The sequence below is a fragment of the Nomascus leucogenys genome, chromosome 10 (genome assembly GCF_006542625.1).
Source record: "Nomascus leucogenys isolate Asia chromosome 10, Asia_NLE_v1, whole genome shotgun sequence".
In the NCBI taxonomy this organism is placed as follows: Eukaryota; Metazoa; Chordata; class Mammalia; order Primates; family Hylobatidae; genus Nomascus; species Nomascus leucogenys.
In genome coordinates this window covers 11,337,151-11,343,512 of record NC_044390.1, presented here as the reverse complement: position 1 = coordinate 11,343,512, position 6,362 = coordinate 11,337,151, and positions in this window count along the sequence as shown.

Here is a 6,362-nt window from a genome sequence, read left to right as displayed (position 1 = left end):
GTCTTTTCCAACCAGCAGCCTGATAGGACCCTTTCTCTCTTCTTGTTGTTGAACTTATCTATCTAAGAACACATTTTTTTAAAGGTGCATGATATAAATTGTGATTTAATTGCTTGAATAGGTGGGACATGACCTCCTAGAGCTGTGTACATCAATGTCAAGAAAACACGTGGGGGCCCTAGTTCTCAACATGGTCGCCATGTGTTAGAGGGACCTCATAACAGCAGTTTCTAACCTGGTCTGTGAACTTGGATGGCAAAATAAAATGACATCTTTATTTTCTCTTACCTCTAACTGAAATTTAACATTCCTTGCAATTACAAATATAGGCAACAAACTAGAATAATATTAGTAGCACCTGTGACTTTTTGTCACCAAGAGAAATCACAAATCTTTCAAATCGCATGACAGTTGTTGCAGCTATCTTGATTTATACTTATTGTTACTTCAGATAATGATTAAATATTAGAGATGTTACTAGTTTTTGTTGTTTAAACTGTTATTAAATAACACTTTACCATGCCATATTTTAAAAATTATTTTGTAGCTGTATTTCAACATAGTTGAAGGCTTTTATAATTCTATGTATTATATTTGTATGCATTTTAAAACATTCTGAGAAAAGTCCATAGATTTCGCCACACTGTCAAAGGGGTTCCTGCCCCCCGCCGCCATGTTAAGTATGCCTTAGGAGACTCTCAGTATTGACCCACTGCAAGCACAGTTTCCATTCAGTGAAGGGCCTCGAAAATGATCCATTTAGTGCATTTCACTGTGCCTTTCACACAGTTTTAGTCACCTCTTTTCCAATAACACATCTTATCAAAAACCTCAAATGCAGTACAATTGTAAAATGTGGAATCATTTGATCTTCAAATCGCTGGTTAAAACTGCATCAGCTTTCAGCTATTCAAGAGCTGACTATCTAAGCTGTGAGTTATCAAGGTCCCCTTTTCTCCCTGGTTTCCTCTTTGACTGTTTACCATGTGGTTCTTTTACTACTGGGTCACAGGTGTACTGACAGATAGGCAGGGCTCCCCGAGGAAATGACATTCAAATCCGACAATTTTCCTACATCACTAAGAAGTTGTGGATGAGTGGAGGTTGAAAGTGTTGATTAAATTAAGGCTTGGAATTACCTGTGGATTTTAATTACCATTCTACCACTGTCCCAATGTCCTCTGTCTCCTCATCACCACACTCTCCTGTAGCTCTAATGAGACACTTATCAGATGCTATTTTTGTTTGTTAGTTATCTTTGCTCTGCATACGGTCTTCCCACGGAACCTGTGTTCTCCTTCTCTTGTGTTGCCCCTGGTGCTTGGCAGACAATAGATCCTCCATAAATAGGTGTGGCTGAAATGAATCACTGTCTATGGTACATATCCAGTGGTCCTTCATGGTTGAAGATGCCAGTGCTAACATGATTATTTTCTACCTTGGATTTCTTATGTCTATTTGGATTTTATTATGCAACATCTCTTCTACAAATGCTGAACAATATGTACCAGGCATCATACTAGATATTAGAGACAAAGATGAATATAATATGAACTTCCTTCAAGGAGTTCTGAGGTCACAGGGACACTAGACAAATACATATCGCAATGGAGTGTAACAAGAGCAAGTGTAGGCATATGGACTATGTATGTTGGTGACACCCGGCAAGGGTTAGTCATTTCTGGAGAATGAGAACGAGAGTCAGAGAAGATGCTGGAGTGGGAACCCAAAGCATGGGTTGGATTTAGGCAATGGCAAGAGGGACAGGGAGAATTCCAGCATCAAAGAACTGTTACTCTTTCAGGATGGAGCAATACACAAGCATTCTTTACATACCGGATACTCATTTCTTCCCTGCTAAAAGAACCCTAGTTTTGTATCTGGGATAATCTCAAGGAAGGTAACTTCCTCTTCCAGACTTGGGCTCGTGAGCCAATTACAGTCATTCTTTTTCTCTTCACCAGATGTTGGTATAGTGTGGGCATGCAACCACATTCTGGTCAATGACGTCTAAGGGGGAAGTCTGCTCAGGGATTTCTGTTTGGGCAAAAAAAAAAGACAGAGTCTTGCTAGGAGAAATTAGCCTTCCCCTCGTTTTGAAAACAAATATAATGTTTACAGTTGTGGCAGTTATCCTGTGACAGCAGAAAGATATTAAGAGCCTGGAGGGGCTCTTTGATAGTAACACTGAATAGCAACCAGTACTAGCAACTGGGCTCCTTCTTGTGCAAGAAAAGATTGACCTCTACTTGCCTATGCTCTAAGTAATTAGGGGTTTTTTCCCCTTATAGCTAAACACATCATAACGAATTTATGCAGCTTCTGAAAACTATTTTGCACAGGTCTCCCCAGTGGGTATCAACGGGGTCACAACTAATACCCCCCTGAGTTTTTCTGTCTGATTATCCCTAACTTGTATAACTCTAGGACTCAACCTCTTCCTCCTTCAATCTCTGCAGTCATTTTGGGGAGTCTCCAGGGGAATATCTTTGAGATGTAGCTTCTTCCCTGATTCTCTCTATCCTCCCTTTGATGCAAGGAGAGTAAGAAAGCCCTTCTCTCTGACTCTGTGTTTCACTCTGTCACTAGACCCCAAGGTGAATGGGTCTAGTTCCATTCATGGAATCGGACCCCAAGGTAAATGCCCTGAATGTCATCAACTTTTGGTCAACATATACCTTCTAGCTCCTGACTACCCCTGCTCTCTATTAAGGAAGGTCTGAGGAATAGTAAGCATACTAATTTCATCTACTTTCCTTTGTGTCTTTCCATAGAAGGCTAGCATCAACCTCTTCCTTTAGACAGACCAAAACGGCAACAAACATCTGCAGGTTTATCAGCCTGTGCCAATAGATCCCCAGAGTTCAGATTAGCTGGCCCCAAGCAGCTACTGTTCACCTAGCTCAGCCCAGAGCCCAGTCACATGTGCACATGAAGCAAAGGGAGACATAATATTGCAAGAATGGTCAGGCAGGGACCTTATATATCAAGCTAAGAAATATAAGCTGTATCCTCTAAGTCAGGTGTTCCATAGAGTGTGTTGAGATACTACCCCGCCCTCAGCAGCCCTTGGGACTGCTGGGTAGAACCTGACAGAGGGAGCTCTTAGGCTGGTCACCTCCAGCAGCCAGTGCCCTTGTTTGGCATAGGAAGGTGTTGCCAGGAAGAGTGAGGCCCAATGAAGCCATGGCATAAAACAATTGGGAAACAATGGGGAGTCACTGAAGGATTTTTAACAGGAAGTAATCCCATCAGCTTTCCATTTTGGAAGACAATGAAAGGGCAATGCGAAGGCTGGGTTGGAGGAGGTGGGCAATGAATCTGGGACCAGGACCACCAGTCTCACCTAAAATAGCCTAGTGATAAAATTATGAGAGGGCAAGCTAAGGAGTAGGAAGGAGAGAGCAGAGAGGATCTGGGAAATAAGACATCTTATGATGAGAAATCAAGCCCATTATACAAATCAGCAGGCTTGTTGTTGATTAAATATAGAAGGCAAGGGAAGTATCTAGGATGACTTCCACCTTCTGATTTAAGAACCTGGATGGGCAGTGGTGTCACCCAATAAGACTAGGAACATGTGGGGAAAAGGTATGGAAGAAAATTGACTTGACTTGAAGTATGTATGGAATGTCCAAGGGAAATGACCAGTAGGCATTTAGACATGTAGATCTAAAATTCAAGGCCTAAAGTTCAGAGATCAAGAGATCACTTTTGTGTAGATATTTTAGAGTCATCAGCAGGTAAGTAATGATAGAAGCCCGTGTGCATTGGTGATACTGACCAGGGAGAATACTGCAGGAATGAGAGGGTGCCAAAGACAGAAGAAGGGATTGATGTCAAAGGACCAAGAGTGAGCTGAGGACTCAGTCCTGGAGAGCCTCAACAGTCAGTCTCTGTCTCTGTCTATCTGTCTCTTTCTCTCTCTCTCTCTCTCTCTCTCATCTCTCTCTCTATCTCTATCTCTCTATCTCTATCTCTCTCTGTCTCTATATCATACTTCATACTGGACTTTTCTGCTAGGCAGAGAGCAAAGTCACTGCTAGCCCCAGATTAGCCACCCCCCTAAAAAACCTCTTTTCTCCCACCATCTCTATAACAATTCCTGGAAAGAACTCTGGTTGACTTTGCTAGAATCACGTGACCCATGCTTAGACCAAATCTAAGGAGCACTTGGATTGGCCAGACCCATGTCATATGCCCCTGCATGGTTGGAAGGATGGTACAGCTTCTTTATGAGAAGAACAGGGATGGTAAACCTTTCTGGGCAGATAAAAATAGTTATCATGGTCACCTACACGTCAACATTTTAAAAAGGAGGAGGAGAAAGTGGAGCCAGTAAAGGAGACAGAAAGTTGGTATCTCAGAATAGATTAACAGCTTTTCAGAGGCCAAGATCTGTGTCTTATTCTTATCTGTGTCCTTTATCCCCCACTATCTAGTACCTAGCTTTGTGCCTATAATCAACAAGTGTGTATGGAATGAATTCATAGACACTACACATGATAAGTAATGGGGATTTGTAAAAGACAGGACAAAGACCAACACCCAGGAATCTAATTTGGACAATACACAAAAGCACATTTTTTAAGTAGCTGGCGACCACTGACATAGATAATAATAGAGTCTCTAAAAAGAGCCAATCTTTTTCATGATTTGGATAAAAGCACCATATCACTTTAAACCAAAACAGTCACAGATGAGAATTTGATTTGGGGAGTGTCTTATGGAAATTAGATGGTGTTGTTTTAAAGAGTGTTCATTTTATTTCTCTGTTCTCCGGCTGACGGTAATTTCATGCTGCATTTGCAAGCCTGCAGGCAGACACCTTAATTACTATGGATGCCAGATAGAAAGAGGAGTGCTAATCAAACCTTTATTAATCGGTGACATACTTCCAACTTTCAGGAACAGATGCTAGGGAGGAATGAATGCTTGTAAACCACAGTACCCACCAACTCCCCTCAGGTGTGGATTTTTTTTTTTTCTTTAATCAAGTACCTTTTACATCCACTAGGGGGAATCCTAGCGTGCTTCAAAGTCTGCCTTTTTCTATGCTTAGTAGAACGACATACCCACGAAAACTTGCTTGTCTATTCATGGGTGTGTCTTCTACTCTGGAAAGGCTCCGAGATCTGGCATGTTATCATATTTTTCAAACAGAAGAGAAAATATCATTCAAGATATGTTAAAGAAAATAAATTGCTCAAATTCCCACTAGAAGAAATCCATCTTAGAGAAAATTTTCCGTGTAAACAAGTTTCTACCAGGAAAAAGAGGGTAATTATTTGTCAGAATCTTTACTTACTAAAAAATAGAAAACACTAAATCTGTGCCTTTGCAATTTTAAAGAGCTTAATTTTAAATACCTGTTAGGCGCTAGTGCGATCTTTATGCTCAGTGGAGTTCTTAAAGTATTATTGGCACTCAGTTGATAATTATTATAATTATTATAAGCTTGCCTGACATAATTACAATATAAGACTCTCCCCTTTTCAATATAAAGCCATGTTCAAACAAAGTTTGAAAGGTGCTGTAAATTAACAAATAATTTAAAAGCTATGTTCGGTGGATGCTCCTCCATGTTATCAATAATATTTTTTGTGGCAAGGAGTTGTTTTTCTGCTTTTATATTCTCTGTCTCTGCAGAGATAATCAATTCATGAATTGGTAAATATGCATTGTGGAGATGCCAAGTTATGTCATTGTATGTGGGGCTGTGGGTACCTCAAAGAATGACCCTTGCCCCTAAGGAGTATAGAGCCTTAACATTACACTTCAACTGACATTTATTGAATACTGACTCTGCGTAAGGCCCAGTAATCTGCACAAAAATAACACCATTGGTCTTGCTCATTGCCGTAACCCCAGCCCACAACACATGCCTAGCACATGGTAGGTTCTCAGGAAGTATCTGTTAAAAGATGGAGTGAGTTAATGAACAGAAAGTTTGAGGAATAAAGGGAATATGGAGATAAACTAAATAAGACAGCATCTCTGATCTCAAAGAAATTATATAAAGTGAAAGAGCTATACACACAACCATGCATAATGTATGATGTGAATAACCAGATTTTAATGCTATCAACTTACAGATAAAGTGCTCTTCAAATTCAGAGCAGGGAATTCATAACCAAAGGGAGGAACTGGCCCCATTAAACAAATTCAGGTAAGTTTGGTTACACTGCTAGAACAGAGCCTGGCATGAAGGAGACACACTTCACTATTTTGTAATAAATGAATGGGTACTTACTGTATACAGGGCCTAGTTCCTGGGGGCACAAAGATGAGACAGCACTTCGTTTCTAGTTTTATTTATTTTTTAAATGGGACTTTATAGTTTAGTAGAGGCATTCTAGTAC